Below are 23,221 nucleotides of genomic sequence, written 5' to 3'. Positions count from 1 at the left end.
GGAATTGGTGCAATAAGGCGCTCCAGATTCAATGCAATTCAGTTTACAAAGGGAGCTCGATTTTATTGATTTCATTCTGTGTAAAATAAATAGCACCTCCTAACACCCACCATGCCGTTCACATTATGTTGAATGTAGGAGTGAATTGGGAATGGCGCGAGAGGTCCTCAGGTATTTAATGTCAAGGCCAGATTCTACAGTACCACGGAGGGCAATTCCAAATTTAACATCATTTGTAAAGATTCAATACTGCTACCATAAATCAATAGAAGGGTCTAATGTCAATGACTAACTACTATGTCTCATCTTGGAACTATTAATAGTTTTTTTCCAATCTTTGGTCATGTTGATTGGGGGGTATTTACTGGTTCCATCAAAAAGTACATATTTCACTCCAGCTATGTCTTTTGTCAACTAGCCAAGGAAAAAAATCACTTTTTATGCATGGTGGAGTGATTGGCTGTATCTTTATTTGTTTGTTTGTTCTATTGGCAAGCAGAGAACCAATTGGAGCCATTGGACTACTCTGAAAGACTCAATCCAAGATCACAGCAAAGATTGGAAGGCTGACTACAGACAACAAACATAATGTGACAGTTGGAATGGTCCATTCCAGGTAATAAGGAATTTTAACTTAACACTCCCCGAATATCTTGTTTTTGTCGACTCCCTGTGGTTTTACTTCTCAGTTTGCTGCTGTGATGTATGTACCCAAACTTGCTGGGTGTGGCTTGAAACTTTCCACCAGCAAGGGCAGTGAAATACTGCGTTTCAGCCTGGTTTTGACTTACTGTTTGAATAGCTGTGGAGTGCATAACACATAAAAGTCAACAGTGGAGCCCAGCCAGTGATGAATTTGTAAGGCTGATACCAATACTGATATTTGAAGGTTTGATAATGATAACAACATATCAGTTGATATTTTTTGCTTTTTGTCCTTTTGTTTTTTTTACATTTTACAACAAACAACATTGTATTATTTTTTGATAATTAAAGAATTGTGAGCAGTGTATGTACTGGTGGATGAACTTTGTGATGAAGTTAGTGTTTCTGAATGACCTCAAACTACAATATATTTGACATTTTTCATAAACATAAACACTGATAAACATTGTACCTGCAATAAGCTACATCAGCTGATGTATCAGCCTGGCCAATTTATCACTGTAGTTTTTTTGTGACTTTTGTGATTTTTTGGGGGGTGACTGGTGAGTTTATGTAATTACTCCATCTGCAAATTAATGCTTACTTGGTACAAAATTAGCCCTTATAAAATGTATGCCCAATTAAAAACAAAGAAATGCAGCTACAACAAGTAATGACTTGGGTTGTAACAACTATGAGTGCATTTGTTGCGATATGAATACCACACATATTCAATCATTTTCCAACCACTAAACATGCAGAGTGCACCTCAAAGGACAGGAAGTGCACTTCCAGGCTGCTGCGCATGTTTGATGAATAACACGCACGACTCCAGACTCACAATGTATGAGAAATTAGATGCAAAATGCTCAGTAAATCTGGCAGTGTGAGTTTATGTCAGCAAGTAGTATCTATACAATTGTATTACATAATGTTGCTATAGAGAGTAGCATCCCCTGACAATTTCCTCGATAAAAAAGTCAAATTATTACTTTAAAAACATGAAACATAAAGTTGAAGGCCATTCATACTGTGTTAGCAAAGGGCAATCAATACAACACTACTGACTTGAGCCAAGTCCACTGCCGGGTGTGAAGGTTGTTTGCTTACTCAAAACATGACTCAGGGTCTAAATGAGGAATTGAGTTACTTCAAGTGCTTTAGGTATGTTCCATATGGTAAACAAAAAAAGCTTTTTGAACAGTCCACCCTTACCAGCTGGGGGCTGCATCTTCAAAAGACTGCCAGCATTGGGGCAACATTCTGCAGGGCAAGAAAATACCAGAACATCTTACACTCTCAACATCAAAATGCAACAAATGAAAGGAATGAAATTCTCTCTGAGAGGAGTGCCAACACTGACAGACCACACCATCAGGTGAGGGTGCAGCCAAGCTATGTATGACTGGTAAATACAGCTCCACTTCTCTGTCTGATCTAACTCTTTCAAGCAAAAATATTGTTTTTTTTGTTTTAATACTCTTCCTCTCCTCAAAACACACCTCCATTCTACACAAACTGCTTCTTTTCTCACTTTCATTACCTCCAACACAAATTCCTCCTGCTTTTCTTTTTTATATCAATCTCACGCTCCTCACACTCCTCTCTCATCTGTTTCTCTCTCCCCTGCTTGCTACAGTGTTTTGCCACGGCAGTTACCTTTTCCCCTGTAGGGCTGTGTGTCTGCTGTAATGAATTGTACTTAATTGCCAACTGGGACCCACAGCCTTAAATATAATTCTCAGGACACTTAACCTGGGTCACTATGAATGATAAACACACCTTAATAAATGGGCTTGGGCTCGAAGCAGAGAAGAAAACCATTTCTCTCTTTAGGTCCAACCACAGCACAGGTAGGCAAACACACAATATACTGTAAATGATCAGGGCAATTATTAGTATTTTTAAATGAATCACAGCTTCCTGCAACATATTTTAAGGGCAAATGAGACTATAAATTCTATCCTGTTGGTGAGCCTTATTATAAGATGATATTAAATATAAACAAATGAAAAAGTACATAATGGGCTTTTTACAACCCTGCTTTCTTTTTGCATGCTCTTTTATCAACTTGATATCAATTGACCATTTTTGCTACCACCTCCCCCAAACAGCAATTGTTCAATCATAGCTAAATGCACAGAAGGCCTGTAAGCTTTGGATTTATCCACATGCTTAAGTGTTATGCATGGGGCAAGCAATAGCAATACTTGCTATCTGAAGAGTTTGGAGAGTTTTGTGTTTTGTTTTTTTGGGGGGGGTTTGCATTTACAAAAGCAAAAATATACAAGAAAAAGAAAGAAAGAACAGTGTGTGGATCCTACTTGTTGCCATTTTTAGCCTTTAACCTTTTAACTCATCATCCGTAGTCATCAAATGCATATTACAGTTAGTTGGAGACATTAAGAAGTCAGCTAAAAGCAACCAACTTTCAACCAACTCACATAGTTATGGGCAATACTGTCACTAAATAAACATTGATTAGCTAGTCAGCAAGCTAGCTGAAAAATCTCTAAGTGACAAAAATAACCAAAAAAAGCATACTTTTCTCTACATCTGTCTGAAATTAAGAACACATTGTTTCAACATTTGCTACATATTTCAAATGGAAATCTGCTACTATTTTCATTGTAAAATGCACTCGTGCCATGCTACATTGGAAAGCTCCAAAAGGCCATAGCAACGGTAACTAAGGGGAGCAGGGCTTAGCAGGGCAATTATGAAAATTTAGGGATTCAAATTCCCCAGTTTGAAGTTGGCGCTGTCACTATTGTTAAAAGAAACCAAAGTCTATACTATGTGTTTCCTTTTTGTATATCCAACAAAATCCCCCCCTCATACAGCTGGGGGGATGTCCACCCTGTGTCTGTGGCCAGGAGATTGACTTTACTGGTTATGACACTCATGCATAATAGAAAGCACACAGGGCCCGGAGGAACTGAGGAGCATAGAAAAGAGGCACTGGGAGCAGTTAAGGTGTCTGGCCAATAGGACCACCTCCCACTTCCCGCTCATCCCCTCCCACCAATTCTCCCTCCATCTCAATCTGACACATGCTGCAAATGCAAAGCCAGATCAAAGTTAGTGTAGCCCTTATGAATAAAAGAGTACAACCCATCTGTGCAGCTGCAGAAAGAGAGGTTCTATGTGCAAAAAAAGCAAAGCATTGGGTTGTGGGATGGCCACACTGGCGCCATGGACCTCAGCCCCTGCGGGACCGAAAACACAGGTCCTGCCATTTCTCTTGGCAACCAGTGCTAGAATCAATTGCTTGTGAAAATACATGAAAAAGACCATTCTGATTTAATGAAGTGATAATGATGATGACATTAAAAACAGACAGGGAGATGGAGCGAATTCCAGCACATGAACTACACGGATTGAGTGGTGAAAATTGTTTTTTGAACTTTAGGAAATGGCTGCATTACCAAGAAGGTAGTGCAAAACTCTTAATTTTATCCCATATAATGACAGGTCACAGCTAAGTATGTATACATGAGTGGATGTCCACATATCAGATGTAAGACTCACTGCTGTTGCCTTTTGAACATCAGACTTACTTTTTTATTTATACTTATTTTACTTATTTATACTTAGTACTTCTTTTCCACATTTTTCAAATCCTGGCCTAGCTGTAAGAATACAAGTGAGCTTTATGGAGAAACACCCTAAGTCCCACATCTTCATGAAGAAAGGTTGGGAATCATTAAAAAATGCCTTGTATAGGAAATGTTTTAGGGTAGTGAATTCAAAAACCAAAACAAATTTTCTCAAAAGCAATACAAGATACCTCGACTATCCTCCACCTCATCCAGCCTTGGCAGGAAATTCTCATGGTTGGTACACAAAAGCCTTAGCATAAAACATCTACCATCATTATACATCAACTGCTGAGGGCACAGCAAGCACTGGCCCTGTGAAAACTGTGTGAAAGTTGGAACAATGTTGAAGTAAACAGCTAAATCAATTATATTCAGGTCACATCTGGAAAAACTCACTAAACAAGCAGTCACACAGTTAATTTGATACTCATCAGCTGGGCATATTTTACCCAATACGGTCTGCTTCAAGTTGAAGTTAGTTTAAAGTTTGAAATTGATCAGCTGAACTTCGCTGACTGACTTCAGTACAGGGGGTCTGATAGTATCAGCAACTAATCAGAGAGTTATCCAAATACTACTCCTCATCGTGCTTCAGTGTAGATTGCACCATTTCACTTTAAGAAAGAAAAAGAAGTAGAAGAAAATGCTTCAAATGTCATGAATCACATGATTTTCAGTGGTTTAGCTAGATGTCACAGTTTATGGGCATGTGACTTTTGTTGTAGTGCCAACTTTGGAAATTCACAGTGATCTTGTTTATTATTAGCTGCCTATAACATGGATAACAGTCATAATCCAAAATAATACTGATAATTGTTACTTTACAAATCAATATCAGTATTAGCAAAATGTAGCATAATCATTTTAGTTATCTAGCTAAGCCCCTAATCCTACTTTATATAAAACACCCAACCTCAGAGGACAAACTCCTGTGCCACTTTGTTATTCCTTCTCTCAAAAACTGTCCTCTGATGTCACAGGATTCCCGGTATTCTCCTGGTATTAAATAGAAAAAAAACCCTGAGCCAGGGAGAGCAGGGGCGGAAGATGGCTCATCGGCTGACACAACGGTAACAGACACAGGAACGGAAATGACAATAATCACATAATTGGCACAGAGACAACAGCTGCTAGACACGAGCTCTGAACATGTAGCTGTGGCTGGTCCAAGGTAATATCTCTCCAAGGCCTAAGAATACACTAAGGCTGGATGAAATGCCTGAAGCAGGTGAGACTGGGACTTCGTATCAACCAGTATCTCCTGAGAGGGTCAAGTCAGTCGAATGAAGCTCAGAGGCAGGACACAACCCACAGTCCGCCAAGTAGCAATATCCTGGTTGTAGAGGAAGGTAAGTCATCCACTGTTATGGATATTTGGAGCGATGGTCAGCACCTCGGTGGAGAAAAGTGGACACGAGCCTGATGTCTTAAAGCTGAAAAGGTTTATTGAAGCACTTGGCCAGAACCAAAAACAGTAAACACCAGTGTTCTGCTCTGATGCTGTCTCTTTCTGTTCTGGCCCCTAAAGGTCTGAGTTTTAGTCTTTATCAGCCTACAATATGAAAAATGAGTCTAATTGGTTCACTAGTTTCTAAACAAGGAACTGCATCTTACCCGTGACAGTTTATGTCACGTTGCATGGAACTTCAGCTGTTTTGGTTTGAATGTCTGACTGTGTCAATAGAATCTACGCATCCACCTACCTGTGTTGTCTAGGAAAGCCTCCTCCGACCTTGGTGACCATGGCAATGCTGATTTACCCTCTATCAGAGAGGTTTCTGCTCTCCCCAAAACATCACAGACAGCTGGAGTCTCAAGGAGAGGAGACTATGTCCCCTTCCTGCTTTAGCATTACAGTGTGACCTCAAGGCCCAGACCAAGTGTAACCCAATTTGTAACCCCTAAAGTTGGAAAATTCCATATCAATCCACAACATCTGAGAATCTCCAGCCAATCCAGACACAACATGTGATGGAGAAGATCCAAGGATACAGGCCACATGTGAAATGGCCAAAGTCCTGCAGCAAAAAAGAGTGGAAAATGGTCAATGCAGATCTGAGCAAGATCCTTGAAAGATTTCAAGGAATAGCAGACAAGAAGCTGGAGAGGATGAGCAACCTGTTTTATGAATACAGGGTAGAGAGGTTTGGAGCAAGAGACCCAAGGAAGAATAAAACGGCAACCTCACCCAAGTCCAGAAGGTAACAAGAAATCAAGCACCTAGTCAAGGAGAGAAGGGACTTGAGGAAGCAATGGAGGTTCAATAGAGACGGGGGAATCAACCTACTGCAAACAGACCTAAAAGAATACCTGGCAAGACTACAGAGGACAGAAAACCAGAATTATGAAGGAGAGGGCAAGATCATCGTTCTACAAGGATCCGTTCAGAGCCGTGAGAAGGCTGTTCACAAAGGAAAAGAGCGGAGCACTGCAAGTGTCAAAGAGGATAGTATGCAGGATAGATCTTAAAACATTGGCAAGTTCGAGGAATGCAACATTAAGATCTCCAGTGTTCCAGTGACCATCACAAAACTGGTCAGAAATTATTTTCAAGATCTGCAGTTTTGCCTCACAACATCAGAGTATACCATGTCTTGGCAATCCCTGGAAACAGGAATAATGGTAAGACGCACCATGTCCCCACTAGCCTTTACAATGGCTATGGAACTGAACGTCAGAGGATCCAAATGGGTGGTAGGACGAGAACAACTGCAGTTTGGACAACGACTGCCTCCCATCCGCACCTATATGGATGACATGACCACTCTGACCACAACCATCGCATGTACAAAGCAACTCCTGGAATAACTTCATTCCAACATAACATGGGCATGGATGAGGCTTAAGCCCAGCAAATCCAGGACCATCTTCATTATCAAAGGAAAGCTCAAAGACCAGAGATTCCACATTGATGAAACACTCATACCAACAGTATCAAAGATGCCATTCAAGAGCTTAAGGTGGTGGTACAATGCAAGCCTTAAGGACTAAGGACCAGATTAAGCATATGAAGGAGGCAATCATCAAGGCCTTGCTAACATAGACAAGACCCTACCTCCAGGTAAGTTGAAACTTTGGTGCCTGCTGTTTGGAGTGCTCCCCTGTCTGATGTGGCCTCAGAAGATTTATGAGATTCCCATCACCAAAATTGAGACAATGGAGAGAATAGTTAGTACATACATCAAGAAATGGCTCTCTTTTATGGGAACGGGAAACTGGAAATGCCTATCACTAGCCTAACTGAAGAATACATATGTTCCAAGGTAAGGCTGGAGATGACCCTGACAGAAACTCAGGACATCACAATTTGGGCAGCAGTGCCCAGAGTGGCAGCAAGCAGAAAATGGAACCCATCTGAGGCGGTGCAGCAGGCAAAATCTGCTCTCAGGCATGGAGATACTGTGGGTCAAGTGCAGCATGGATGAGGCGGCTTTGGGCTAGGCACAAGTAGACCCACAGAGCACACCTGCCCAGAAGAGAGGGATGGTGGTAAAAGAGATACAGCAGCAGGAGGAGGCAGAACGATGTGCAAAGGCAGTCTCACAGGCAAAACAGGGAAATCTTGAACACCAGAAGCTTGCCTGGAGGGATCTTTGGAAAATGAAAGGAGGCAGACTTAGCTTCATCATCAGAGCCATCTACAATGTTCTTCCCAGTCCCAAGAATCTGAACCAGAGGCTTGGTGAAGACCTATCATGTCCCCTTTGCCAAACACCAGCAATCCTCCAGCACATACTCACTGACTGCAAGACCAGCCTCACCTAAGGAAGCTACACCTGGAGGCACAACCAGGTCCTTTGGCAACTGGCAACTGGCAACTAGTGTTGGAAGAAAGGAGGACTAACAACAATGCCCTCTCTCCCTGAGCCCCTGGCTTCTCAAACACCATGGCCTTTGTACCAGCAGGAAAGGTACCAAAGAGGTCAACTGCAGGAAAAGAATCAAACTTACTGGATACAGCACAGGATTGAAGATAAAGGTCAATCTAGACCAGACACTCACCTTCCCACTGGAGATCATTACAACCAGTCTCAGGCTGGATCTGAAACTGTGGTCAGCCTCACAAAAGGCCCTGTTCATCATAGAACTGACTGTGTCATGAGAGGATGCAGTAGGCGAAGCACACAGGCGCAAAAAGCTGAAGTACTCCAATCTAGCAACTAAAGCAGAACAAAAGGGCTGGAGAACATAGGAGCTCCCTGTGGAGGTCAGCTGCAGGGGTTTTGTGGTGTGATGTCAACCACTAGGCTGTTGGGAGGGATGTCACCGACAGAGGCTGCCAAGCGAAGCAGCAACTGGCTCTGGCTGAAAAGAAAGGACAAGAACTGGGTGGCAAAATGACCATCAGCCAGCAGGAGTGGTAGAAGCGGAGGGGGGTGCACCTGGGAAGCCACCGTTGAGCCCTCAGCAGGTGTTGTGGGCCTATCAACAAAACACCAAGGAAGGAGGGTGCCCACCTGATGACCCCACTGAAGCTTCTACCCCTACTCCCACTGCTGGTTATGATTTACAGTCCACATAAACAGGACTGAATCATTGACAGAAGAAACGTGGACTCGACCAATCTTCCTGGAGTTCTGTTGCTGCTGGTTATGATTTACAGTACGTATAAACAGGACTGAATCATTGACAGAATAAATCTGGACTCGAATGATCCTCCTGAAGTTCTGTTGCTGCTGGTTATGATTTACAGTCCACATAAATAGGACTGAATCATTGACAGAGGAAACCTGGACTCAACTGATCCTCCTGGAGTTCTGTTGCTGCTGGTTATGATTTACAGTCCACATAAACAGGATTGAATCATTGACAGAAGAAATGTGGACTCAACCGATCTTCCTGGAGTTCTGTTGCTGCTGGTTATGATTTACAGTCCACATAAACAGGACTGAATCATTGACAGAAGAAACCTGGAATCGACCGACTCTTCTGAAGTTTGGTTATTATTCACAGTCTGCATAAACAGCACTGAATCCTTGACAGAAGAAACCTCGACTCAACTGATCCTCTTGAAGTGCTGTTGCTGCATAGGCCTATCAGCGAAACACCAAGGAAAGAGAGTGCCCACCTGATGAACCCAGTGAAGTGTTTGCCCCCTACCCCCACTGAAAGAATGATTGCGGATTACAATACAGGATTGTAAAACCAAGTCCTATGAGCTCAACTGCAAACTTTATAATCATAGTCTCTAAAAGCAACATACTTACATCTGTACAAACAAAACCATTTGTTCTTTTTTTTAATGTTCTACCAAATGGTGCTTCCTCAGATAAACACCATTCCCACGGCTTTATTCTCTTAGTCTTACCCCAAGGAAACAAGCCAAGGCAAGGAAAAACTCTCTGATGTGATATACCCAGCACAGATGCGTTTACAGTGTGTTATTAATCACAGGAAGATCATTTGCTCCTCAGAGCCGCCCAGGAGCTTAATTTCATTTGTTCCCATCGATTTAACGGCCATTTCAGAAACAGGGGTTGGTGAGAGGAGTGTAGGCTCGATACAAGCTATTGATCAGAAACTAAATGACCTTGTGCACACAGTGACCGTGGAAATCAACCAAGAGATGCAAAAGAAATTACATCATTCAAAGGTCCTGGCGGGTTTCATGTGGCGATGTTGGTCAGAAGGTCTGCTGCTTGATACGGTTCATAACCACAGATGGACCAATGTTAGTTGATGCAACAACACACGCACACACATCATATACACCTGCCCACACAAGCATCAACCCTCTCCTCCTGAGCGTAATTAATCTTTCTGTTCATATTCACGCTCCGCACCACTCCACCCCCCAGGAGCACTGTCATGACAACCGATTCCACGCTGGCGAGTTATTTTCCATGCTTTCACTCGTACTTGGCACAGGGAGTCAATTATGAACACCTTGCAACCTTTGGCCCTTTCGCACATGAACTACTATTCCCAGGTACGGTGCCACATCACAGCTAACTAGAGCCTAGGGGGGCCCTCGCTCTCTTGGTGCGCAAACAAACATTGTTTACACAAATTACAAGCTATAGGAGATGATTAACTACCCAGCTGAACCCAGGCTCCGCTTTGGCAGCAGTCCCACAACACAATTTATGAGGTTTTGTGCATTTGTGTGTGTGTGTGTGTGTGTATGTGTGTGTGTTTGTGTGTGTGAGTGAGTGAGTGAGTGTGTGTGTGTGTAGATGGGGGAGGAGGTGTGGGGGTTAATACAATAATGAGACTGCAATGCTGTGAAGCCACCAAGCAGGAATTAGTGGCACTAAATGAACTACTCTTTTGTTTGAGGCCGTTTGATTACTTGGGTGGCAGCAGAGGGTGTGATTTCATTCACATTTCTAATCCTAATCTTGTTATAGTATACCTCCCCTCTCCTTCTACATATCCCCCCTCTCATGTGTGTGTGTGTGTGTGTGTGTGTGTGTGTGTGTGTGCACGCACGTTAAGTAGGTGAATGATGGATATATCTCGTTGCCTGGCTTACCTTATCAGCAGAAGGGCCAGTATGGGTTTCATCAAGAGGTTGATGAAGTTGGAGATACAGGTAAGCCAGGCAGCGTTTGAGGAAAGGAACACCCACACAAAACAAGATTGGCTTGTCTTCCCAGCAAAATAAATGGTGTTGTTGAGCCTGAGATAGTCAAAGAAGAAAAGGGGAGACCGCTTTTAAGCTGCAGCCCACTTGATAAGGGCTCCACTGTGATTAAAGAAGGTAAAAGAAAAAGGGAAACCGAGCTTAATGCAGTTCTCACTGACGGAAAACTGTCAAGAACTTTCTTAGGTTGCATGCTTAGTAATTGAAAACATGTTAACATAGTCGACAAGCTAATACTTTGGCATAAAATGTAGTGGACATACATTAACTTCTGAAATGACCAGTCTTTATTTAAGTTGATTGAAAAAAATGTATCGACAATAAGTAATTTCTCAAGCAAAAATGTCAAACATTTGCTGGTTAAAGATTCTCAAATGTGAGAAATTGCTGTTTTTCTCTGCTATATGATAATTGTAAAATTGAATACCTTTGGATTTTTGATTTATGGCTGGACAAAACAAGCAATTTGAAGACATCATTTTGGGCTCTGAAACATGATGGGGTTTTATCAAGATTTTTGACCCTAGGTAAATCATTTTTAAAAACCTTATCAAATATCATCACCATATCAAATATTTTTCACTTTGCACTGTATATTTATAGTATGTGTAGGTAAAATATAGTAATATGAATCACAACCAAAATTAGATTTGTAAATGGCATTTGTCATTATACATGGTGAAATGTGCCAGAAATTTGGTAAGCATTCATGAAAGCCCAGTACTAATGTTGAAAGGTCTAGCTGTCCAATGATTCAGAGATACTGTATGTGTTGACATAAAGTATTTGCAGAAATGCAGAGATTTCTGCAACATACCAAGCAGCAATTAATACTGCATCTCATACAGTATGCTTAAAAATATAAACTGCAAGCAAACAATAAATGGCGCATGGTAGAACACAGAAATGCCAAGGCAGTCTGGGATATTTTACACAAACAGAGCACTGGCTGAGCCATTCTTGCCAGCATACATCAAACTGTCTGCTGTTCAAAGAGAAAATTTAATGCACCATCTAGAAGTTTAGGGAGGATAACCAAAAGTGCTCCTTTGCTTCATCAGCTCACTGTAGATGAATGAGTTTATGATCTCGGATGGAGTTCATTTTAGTCATTATTATCCCCTCTGCTACCTCTCTCACACCTTTTTCACCAGTTTGGTCTGCTTGCCATTACTGCCTCAAGACCTCAGTTTGTTTAAAAAGAACTGTTGTTGGGTCATCTTAACAGTGATAATTTGTGTAATTTTTGAAAACAGACAATCCAACAATCACGCACCTTTATGCAGCAAGGTGTGCAGAGATATGAAAGTAAGGCAGGATTTGCTGCTCTCTAAAACTCTTTTTTGTATTCTTCAAACAACTACTTACATCACTTTTCACATGTACAACTGTGCAACACCACGGATTCCTATAAGGAGCAACTGTCCAAAAGAGTGCTCCCTCTTCATCACCTCTATCTTCTCTCTGTCACCGCATTTCTATGATTCACTTGCATCACGACTACAAAGACATTCAATAGACACAGAGAGACTTGTAAAGAGATCAAGAAGGCAGTGTGATGTAGCCAGAAGGAGGCTGAATGTCAGTGTGGCCATTCGAACGGGTAAGACTTTTGCTTTTTGACGTGGTCAGACAACAGTCATTTCAACCATATTGAACCCTTGGTGCTGCCTCCCAAGCATACCAGTAAAGTATAGTGCTAAATAAATCATATAATTATCTTGAGTAGGTTGTTGCAAGGTAAACATGTTAATCTGTCCTTTCTTGTGCAGCCCCTTGTGTTTAAAACTACCCCCAATTGTTGTTGATGTTAAGTCAAGGGCTTGCAGGATAACATGTCCAGTATTTCTCCCTGGATGCAAACAGGATTGATTCTCCTTGAATTACGTCATGATGCTCTCCACCAGTCCTATACCCCTCCTCTTTGTTTTTACAGATACATCCTACAAAAGGGTAATCTGAGAACATCTAGAGCTGTCATGACCCAGACCTAAAGCTGAAATTCAAGGTGTAGACAGCGAAAAGAAAAGGTGATAACACTGCTCCATAGGGTGCCCTGTATTTCTCTGAAGCGTGACCTAAAAAACTGCCTTTGATACAAACAAACGGTGGCTTATCAAAGAGACATACCATAATCTAGGAAACCAGGCAGGTGTTGACTACTGGCACTATTTCTGTGCAAACCACTCCAGAACTGCCATTCCAAGAAACGGAGAAAGAGCACTGGAAGAGAAAAAAAAATGAGAGGAGGAGAGGTTTCAAAGAGCAGACAGAAGACAGACAGAAGTAAGCAGAAAGACGAGAAAGGGAAAGAAATGGGGACGGGGAAGAAGCAAAGAAAGTCAAGAGAAAGAAATTAATAAAAAAAGAGGAGGAAAGGTGTACAGAAAACTGCAACTAAGAGGTTGAAGTAAGAGGCAAAGAGTGAGTATATGAGTGAGTTAGAGTAAGACAAAGACTGTCGCACTTCAGCTGACACGATGTCTCTTCATCTTGTCACATGGATAGAGAGGCCTGGCCCGGGGAATTGGGAGGAGTGGAAAACGCTGGATCCCAGGCCCACAGTGCCCATCACTGTCACTCATGTCTGGCTGTACAACACATTTTGGTGACATGTAGAGATCCCCTGAGTCTGAAATGGGACGAGAGATCCTCTTTTTTTCCCCTCCCACCCAGACTGCTTCCAAACAGGCCCCTCTTCTGTTCCACCAAGTACTGTTATATCCTTCTTCTAACTCCTTTCCATTTAATTCAACCTCTTCTCCAATGTCACAACAGCATTTATAACAGCATAATTTCAGATTAAAAATCAATTAAAATAAATGGGATTGGCTTAATCAGTGTATATATCCATGGAGGAAACGTACATTTGCACACAGCTTTTGAGAAGTGCAACTTTGACACGTACCGTTGACCAGCTGCAAACAGCCTTGATAGTGCTGACCTTTAAAGGGGAAAGGAGAGACCTGAATAGTCCAAAATGGAAGAAGCATAATTTGCTGTGTCTCCAATTTCTCCCTGATCTGCTGTAGTATAAACTACTCCACCATGAAGATGAAAACACTGATTAGTAGTCAGTCATGGTACAGGAGTAAACTGTAATGCACAAATAAATTTCACTGTGCCACTTCCTGGTGTGGCTGGGCACTAAAAGTGTGCTCAGGCCAAAAGCAAAGTGAATTTTCACCTTTCTCTAATTAACTGCCAATGTACCAACTGTAAAGACATTAGCTGTGGCTGTTAGGTGCTGTAGCCAGCAGGCAGCGTTTGTAGCATCTCTCTGTTTGTGTGACAGCTCAAACTCTGACTGAACTCAAAACTTACCAAGAACTCCTGTTCTTTCTGTCATTCTCCTCAAGACCCCTCTCCTTTTTCCTTTTGTCTCTGTTCATGAAGTGAAGTATCTTTCCTTGACTTTGAATGTAATTGTGTAGCCATTAGACCTCCAGCTACATTCTAATTTCTCTTCCTCTTGATGTTATTCTCATATCTCCTTCTCTATTGCTCTGAGAGCTCTTTCACCCTTGCCTTTTGGTTTTGCTCTCCTGTCTGCAATTTCTGCATGGCCGTTTTCCCACTCGCCTCTCTATTTTGTTTGTCTTTATGCTTTCCTGTCCGCCAGCCTGATTGCTTTCCGGCCTGTATGCTATTGCTGTATGTCTGCATGCCATGTTGGAGGGTGCAGCTTGATCCATCAAACGGCAGGCAGTGACATCTTGAGCAGGATTTCACCAGCTTCTCTTGCTGTGCTGTCCTCACACATGTACGCGCGAATGAATGAGCTTGTAAGCAAGCAGCGGCAGTCCTACGCCTATGTGCGCCTTGGTTAGAGCAGCTGTGATGTTCATTCGGGTCGACCAGTGGCTCCAGCCTTATTAGAGAACCGCTAGATTGAAGGAACCAGACCCAACCCCCGAGAGTGGGAAAAGAGGGGGGAGGCGGGTGGGGAGTGCAGCCAGAGTAAGACCAGAGCGAACAGCCGCATTATCACATTTCCTGCCGCTATTTTCCAATTAGCTCACTATCGATCAGTTCGCCAGCCTCTTGACGCACTGTGCCTTTCACCAACTGGGCTTGAAGCCACTTTCTGTCCAAGTTGTGTCGAGATTTCACTACATAGCGGAGGTGGACAAGTGTGCTTTGCCTGGGAAACCGTCCAGGTATGCTGGGATGGCAGAGCTGAATCTGTCTCTGATATTCCCTTCATATGTGTCTTTACAGTGAAAGGTGGGCAATCGACCAATTTTTGTCAGATAAATTAAACAAGAGAGTATCAAATATGCATTTGTCTTATGCAAGTATGCTGTCTGGAAATGGATGACAAGAGTACAGCTCAAGGTTGATGTGATCATGAGCTGAGTATGAGGAATGGTTCTAAATAAAGGCATGTCATACCTGGCACTCTCTGAATAAACATACTTTTACTGATGATGTGTTGCAACAGAAGACATGTTTGATTTCCATGTTTTGCTCCAGACAGGCCATTTCCACTAGTGTCTCTGGGAGAAAAAAAAATCACTGTACAAGACTAATGTTCTCACAGTCAAACACAATTCCTCTATCAGCTCCCAGTACGTTTGTGTGTGTGAACGTGTGTCTGCACCCATGAGTGGCAGGGGAAAAGAATAAGGGAAGGTTAAAGCCCCAGTGATAAAAAAAAAAAAAAAAAATTGGGATTGTGCTGATGACCCCATCACACTATGAGGACAGTGAGTAGAGGGAATGGACTGTGGCTCTGATCTCTCTCTGTGCTCCCTCTTTGTATATGTCTCTCTTTCTATTGCCATATTTCTCTCTATGTTCTTTCTAGACTGTACAGTACATATTGTTGACCATTGTAAAGCAACTCTATCTACCACTGAATCTTATGCAGTATTAATAGATGATTGTCGGATAGATTTTTGGCCACTTGGGGGCAGCGAAACGAGCTTTAAATGAAACATAAAGATTATATGGCAAAAATGTAAACAAACCTTTGCCTGTTGCAGACACAGCATCAGTGTAAGTCCATTCACTCTTCATTTTTCTCTGATCTTGTCTCCACCAATATCTGTCTCTTCGGCTTCTAAATGCTAATTTCCTAACTATGTATGTTTTACAGTTTTTTCACCCCTTTCACATATAGCTATTCATATCCATACACTGTTAATATAAAGATAATTATAGCTGCTTTAAGTATGGAGCTAGAGCCAGTGGGTTGATTAGCTTAGCCTAGCAAAAAGACTGGAAGCTAGCAGAAACAGCTAGCCTTGCTCTCTCCAAAGTTCATTCCACCTATACAAGCACCTCTAAAGCTCACAAATTAAAACACTGTAGCTCATTTGCTTAATTAATGCACAAACAGGAATGTAAAAGTGACAAATTGTGGTTCCACAGGTAGTTAAGTGCTCTAACTATTTCTGAGCAAACAGCAGCTGAGTCAGGCAAACAGTTTCCCCGTTTCCAGTCCTTATCCTAATTTAAGCTAATTGCCTTATGGCTCTAACTCCACACTTCATGCACAGACATGAAAGTGGTATCTATCTTCTTATGTAATTCTCCGAAAGACGAAAATAAGTGTTATTCCCAAATTGAACAATTGCCTTAAGCAAAGAGAATTTGCTTTAAGTGACCCTGAAGTGAAGTAAGTAGTAGTGCTCAATACCAGAGGCTACCTGAGTTTTGCTACTGATACCTGAACTTTTATTATTATTACATCTATGGACACATTTTGAGTATAGTACTAAAAAAGTTTTGAGGTTCAATACCTAACCCTAATGATGACACTAGTGGAAGATTAATTTCAAAAATGTGTTAATTGAAAAATTCTCTTAACAGGTACATTTGCATTTGAAAGTGGTAAAATCAGACAACAGCAAACACTCAGGTCCCTCCATTATTTTCTAATATATTGAATCAATAGTGTCTGCGCTATTAATGTGATGGACAGACAAACAAAGACATGAATAGAGCCCAAATCAATGGTTCCCCCAGACACACACTCATACACAATTTCATTATGGAGAGGGCATTTATCACACCACGTTAGCAGATTTCCTACACGTTTCAGGGAATACAGGATTTGAAAAGCCATTGCTTGCATAAACAAATGAATCATGATGTTATCTTACTGTTTAATGTATTGTACCTTTGCTATTTTTTTAGCAGAGGTGTCACCTACAGCAGCATAAAGCTCATGAGCATGGGAAACAAAAGCTCCTGTCAGTAAGGATCTGGTTGTGTGTCCTGAACGGGCTGCGCCCTCTTATCTGAGCTCAGCAAAAGTTCCCATCGATTGGCCCGCTGATTGTGCGTCTGTCAGCCTACCTGTCCGGCCCTTCTCCCTCCCTCCCTCCATCCATCCCCCCTCCTCTTCCCGGCCCAAGGCCTCATTGATCAGCCGTGCCCTGGCTCCTGCCCGCTGATCAGTCAGCTTGATGTCTTTTGTGTCTGGGTGAAGTGAATAAACTATTGGGCCAATCGAACGGGAAGCATAGGGGCTAGGAGAGTTGGTGTTTGGCCCTTGAATGCGAGACTGAGAAGGACAGAGGGATGGGAAAGGAAGAGAGGAAGGTGTGAGAGAAGAGAGGAAAGATGAAACAGAGCCATATGGATGAGAAGGGGGTGAGGGCAGCCAACTGCCAGTTCTCAGTAAGATGAGAGCCACAGCACATAAAAGGGTGGAAAATAAAGAAATGGTAAAATAAGAGATGAAGGAATAGAAGGTGGCACCTCCCATGGGGTGTAAGTTCACAAAGCTCAGAAGGCCTCTCCCACCAAGGCGGGAGAAGAACATCCATCTCCAATCCACAGACTGATGACAAGCTCCACAGATAAACACTAGAAGCGGCATCCAATCCGTCTTGAGACTGTCAGCGTCCCAGCGCTTCTTCACGACTGTGGACATAGGGAATAATTGCGTCCATGAGGGTGCATAAATTATCCAGCAGTTGTGGCAAATCCATAGGCAAGTGGATGAAGCCTGAGCACAAGGATCAGTGCCTCTTAAATTTCTGAGCAGAGCTTCCAAGTCTCAGATGGGCCAGACTGATGGGAAGAGGCCAGGATAAACCATAATTTCCATTTCATCCCTGTCAATAAGTATTTGATGATGGAGGATAAAATAGGAGGAGAGAATTTGCTATTATAATAAGTGAGGCCTTTATGATCATATTTTGTAGCAAGGTGACAGAAAATTGCACTGATGGATGCGCAGATGGATGATGCGATTGTGGCATAATGTAGACAGTTGGTGGAGGAAAATATTGGTGGTTATCAAAATAGATGCTAACCCAAAGTAGCACTGCATGAGTGCATTTATTCACATTCAGACAGTTCCAAGAGCATATGATTCATTGTGGAAATGGCAAAAAGAAGTAATGCAACAGTTGTTTTTGTGTTGATATTCCCCAAAGAAAAAGAAGAAAAATCTCCATGCAGGGTTTATTCTCTTTCACCTACACTTACCACAAATAATTTGAGCACAAAGTCCAAATCATGCTTCGTGCCGACTCATTACCGTCTCCTGCTATGACAGCAAATGCATTTCTAATCATGCTTATAAAAACTGAACACATAAACAAACATTTACCCTGTTTCGAAGCCCCTGGTTTGCTTGGGGATTGGTGCATTTTCTTTCTGTCCTCCATGTTTTCAGTCAATCGGTCCTTAGATAAAAAGAGCTTAGAAAGATTATCCCCCTGGCTTGCATGCCATTATCATTAATCAGTGTGTTATTGACTGCTCTGTCCTTTCCTGTTTCAAGTTCAGGCCTCCCTTAATCCACAGATTTTGCCCAGAAGACACACACTCAACTCCGGGAGGCTCAGTGCAGCTTGAACCATACCCACCCTTGCAGGCACCAATCGATTTGCAGCGAGCCCTCTCCCACCTACCAATCAAAATGCCCAAACATTGTGACTGGTGATGTAAATTCCCCCTCCGAGTACCCAGAGACTCATTTTGAAAATCTGTAACAAAGGCCCGAGGACTTAAAGCTCAGGATCTGTCAATTTTTAAATATAATCAAATACGATGTGAAAACACCAAAGTGGGAGTATTCATCCAATTCATTCATCCAATAAAGATTCACTAAGCTCTGAATTTGGTGAATTACACATGATAAGGGCTCCTTATTTTGGATTTTATTGCAAACATTAAAAACTAGTAAAAATCTGATTTAAAAAAGGCAATAATACAAAAAACACACACTCTTAAACAACATCATTTAGAGTGCAAACACTTTTATTTTACTTAGAGGGACTGAAGGATAATTAGCAGCTAATTTCCATTCCCTCCACTTAAATCTCTGCACGTTCTATTATCAGGAGATTTTCTGGGCTATGTTCATTGCAAGAGGCCATTGTTAACCAGTGACTCCCAACTATGGGTGCTTGTGCCCCAAGGAGTACTTATGTAGTAGCCTACTGTTGTCAGGAAGTAGAGATCCTAAGCATAGTGGACAAACAGCTGAAATAGTAGGTTAAATGTAATGGATACATTGGTTGAAATATTTAGCCAAATGTAATGGATACATGCTTAAAATAGATAGTTTAAACTAAATGGTTGAAATAGTTAGCTAAACGCTGTATAAATGGTTGAAACATCCAGCTTCTGCCACTCCATGTTGTAGTATGAATACAAAATTTATCAAGACGATCTACACAGCGACAATTCTACTGTCTGAAAACAATTACTGTAACAGCACTCACTTTTATAGTGATATGTAGCATTCACTTTAAAATAAACTCAAATGAACATGATGGGTGGTGTCAATGAAGGTGTCTTTGAACATAAGATAAAACCACTGCTGTAAACTACTGTGGTCACTATCTTCATGCAACAGAGTTCATTTTTAAAAATCTACAATGATCCTTACACACCATCTACAAATTAATATGAAACACCCACTATTCCAAAACTGATCACAGTACCAAAGTGTTACATGCAAGACATACAGATATGATATTTGAGTACCCTGATTCTATCCCGAACACTTGGAGATATATGAAACGACAGTGATCATCAACACTAAACAAAGTGCTCTTGAGTGAAACGTTGAACTCGTAGCGGCTCACCCACCGCGTGCTGCTCTGTAGTTCAAACTCAAAATGTAAAACACACAGTCACAGGCATTCCCCGGCATTTCCAAGCCATACCATGGGAATTGATGTTGCCAGGCATGTTTGTGCTGGAGTACAAATCATGCTGTCAGTTTCAGTGCGCCTATCAAAAAAGCAAGACATCAACACACACAGACGGGGACGACAGGAAGCACACTGACATAGCATGAGTCGATGGGGAGGGAAGTAGCCTTGAGCAGTGATTGGAGAAGCTAGTGTGTTTGTGTATTAAAGTGTGTGTGTGTGTATGCAGTCATGTGGCTTCAACAGTGCCTGTGTTGGCTCGTGTACTGTATGTGCATCTGACTGGTTGTGCTGTGTGTATATTTAACCGTGTGAGTATACACATCACACACACACACACAGTTGTATATCCGTTGGTAAATATGAGCTGAGCCTGATCAATAATCTGAAGCAAAGAGAAGCTTAGGGCTTTACCACATTAACTCTACACTGTCAATTTCTATTGTCCCCACACCTCCCCTGTGTTCCAGCATGTGTGCTTGCACATGCTTTATGTGCACAAGCATGTCTGTGTGAGCATGCCTGCAAAAGACTGTTTGTTTATAGGCAAGGCATGTTAGCTTAACTGTGTTTGTGTGCACTCGGCTGTGTGTGTGGCGCTGTTTACGTTGTTTAACATACGTTGGGTGAGGTCATGTACGGTCCAAGCTTCCCACTGTTGACTGCAGCTATTTACCGACTGTGCTTTACTGACACATACAGCCTGGTCAAACAGATAGAGATAATCTATGCAAATGTAACACAGTGTTTTCTAAATCAAAAGCTATTCAGCTGCCTGTGTATCTTCCTGTACGTGTTCATTGAGACAGTTCCCACAGGGCTTCCTGTGGTGCTGGCTTGGTGATATGAGACTGATTAAAAACATTACAAAGTAGTTTGTTTAGAAGCGAGAGCGACAGACAAATTTGTGTTCTTTTAATGTGAATGGAATGTGGTATCACAAGGATGTCAGGATCTTGTTTCATTTGTTTTTGTTTTGTCATACATGGGACACAAATCTGCAAAACAAAGGTTTTCAGAAAGAGGAGGAGTGAAAGGATAGGTTCAGGTTTTTTCAATCATTCTTAATGCAAAAGTTAGGGTTACCATCTGTAATCATTCCTCCTGCCCTTTCTGGATGTTAGCCATCCTCTCATAGAGTGACTACACTGTAAAAAAATAGGGAACAAAATTCAGTTAACCAAATCAAATGAGGCACACACCTGAATAAAGGGTGAATGAATGAAATTTATGAATAACAGTGTTAACTCAAAGGGCACCAGCAGAGAGCATACTCTCAGCTGTCACATTAAGATCGCTTTAGGGAGGGATCTCTTCATGGCTCATTATTGACAGGAAAACTCTTTTAACATTCATAAGGGCATGTGAATATTGTTTTAATTTAGATTTGCAAAATCGGTTTATTTATCCATAAACAAACAGAAAGGTAACAGTATGTGTTTTTCTTTTTTTATGGGGAGTTGTTGGCACTTTTTCTTGGCGACCAGCAGCTGGAACAGTAATTTCCAACATATCTTCATGTGAAACCTACATTTTTACATTTCTATTTGTGTACAAATTGAACCAGTTTACCCGTTTCCCCCTGCTTCCAGTCTTTATGCTAAACCGATTGCCTCCTGACTCTAGCTACATATTTACCGCGCAAACAGAATGGTATCAATCTCCTCATCTAAGTCTCGCCAAGAAAGTGCATATGTTTATTTCCCAAAATGTTGAACTATTCCTTTAAGACAATACAATGCCTTCATCATTGATAAGTATGTATTTCTGAAAACTTTCAACGGCAGGCAATTTAATCAGCTCAATGAACAGATAACCATGGTGCTGTCAAGTTAAGACACTGAATAACACATTGCTCAGTGTCACTGTAGATTTTGGTGAATTTTACTAGCAGAACTTGGACCATGATTGGCACTACTCACTAAACAGCAATGCCCTTGTAGAGCAATTTAAAAAAAAACGGCTTTTAAGTATTTAATGCGAGTGAAAAATGACTGGTGTAATTTAGTTTAACTCACATCTTTTTTGAACCTTGTGTTTAAGCCATCATTTACACATACAGCGTTTAGCTGTCATAGTCATCCTGAGGGATTTTTAGTGGTTTAGCAGAGGTTCAGTGTCTTCTTCAGGGGCACTCAGAGGCTATGGAGGTATCAAAATAGTCTCTAATGTGACATTAACAGCTAGAACACCCTGCCACATGTCTGTGTCTCTTCACGCCCTCGCTGTAGTCTTCTCTCTGCCTGAAACCCATCAACACTGTTCCTTTGTGCACGCCAAAAATCATTTGTGCCCATCCTACTTTCTATGCACATCCCCTCTCCTCAGCACAAGGCTGAGCTCAGAGCCAAAAACCTGCCTCTCCCAACCACCCACTACCCCCTCCTCTTTCGTTCCCCCCCCCCACCTCTCTCTCTGTCTCCTTGCCCTCCTCTCCTCTCTCCCTCTCCTCCTCTCTGCTACAAACTCCAAAGTCTCCTAATTCCTGTCATGCTAATTGGAGCTGACAGACACAGCTAATTATGCACAGATAATCTGCTGCATCTGACTAATTATAATTCCCATTAGCTGCCGATAACGCTCATTAGATTAACTTTCTCCAGGAGAAATTGGAAATAATAGGCTGGGCTCGACGCTGCATCTTTTTGGTAATCACGCATAGGGGTGTGTTTGGCAGGGAGGGCTGGTGTTTGTTTGGTGTCGAGGAGGCAGGCTGGTTGCTTTCGATGGCCGCGGTGGAAATAAATACACCGCCTGATCCAAATGATATCTGATAAATCTTGACTGCTGCCGCTGAGATTGAGAGAGACAGGGAAGCCACAGAGAGGGGGGGTTGCGACATGTGGGTCCCTGTCAGGTAAGAAATGAAAACATGTTAAAAAAATGTGATCTTCAAGGCACTTGTAAAGACAGTTTTGGAAGTGGTGCTCCAGCTCTGCCACTCTAGTTCTTGAACCTGAATTAAGTAGTTTATAGTAAAAGAGAAAAAATGAGCAGAAAAAGATGAGCTGTCTATGAGCTGAAATACAGCAAATACACCCCTGATAATGATGATGTTCATGGTAATCACACACATACTGTACATATCCATGATGAGCCGTGAAAGTTCAGGCAGGAAACTCATGGCCCGCAGTCCATTAGCCCACTCTGCAGCACGATTGCTGTAAACCACCAATCAACCTCATTTTCCCTGAACGGAGTATGTGTTGCCCACTCAGTCTGCTGCTCTGCCATCCACCAACCTGATCTCACAAAAATACGCA

At 41.9% G+C, this 23,221-nt stretch overlaps 1 long non-coding RNA gene across 2 annotated transcripts in view; it reads right to left on the bottom strand.

Annotated features, from left to right (window-relative positions):
• Window positions 1-23,221, bottom strand: part of LOC122975089 — a 59,220-nt gene that overhangs the window by 15,253 nt on the left and 20,746 nt on the right. For both annotated transcript variants that reach the window (XR_006400564.1, XR_006400565.1), the window contains exon 3: window positions 1,861-1,908. This is a non-coding gene — a long non-coding RNA (uncharacterized LOC122975089). The remainder of the gene's footprint in view (window positions 1-1,860; window positions 1,909-23,221) is intronic.

The sequence above is a fragment of the Thunnus albacares genome, chromosome 23 (assembly GCF_914725855.1).
Source record: "Thunnus albacares chromosome 23, fThuAlb1.1, whole genome shotgun sequence".
Taxonomy (NCBI): domain Eukaryota; kingdom Metazoa; phylum Chordata; class Actinopteri; order Scombriformes; family Scombridae; genus Thunnus; species Thunnus albacares.
Note: the sequence above shows the minus strand (reverse complement) of the source record. Positions and strands in the feature narration are given on the sequence as shown.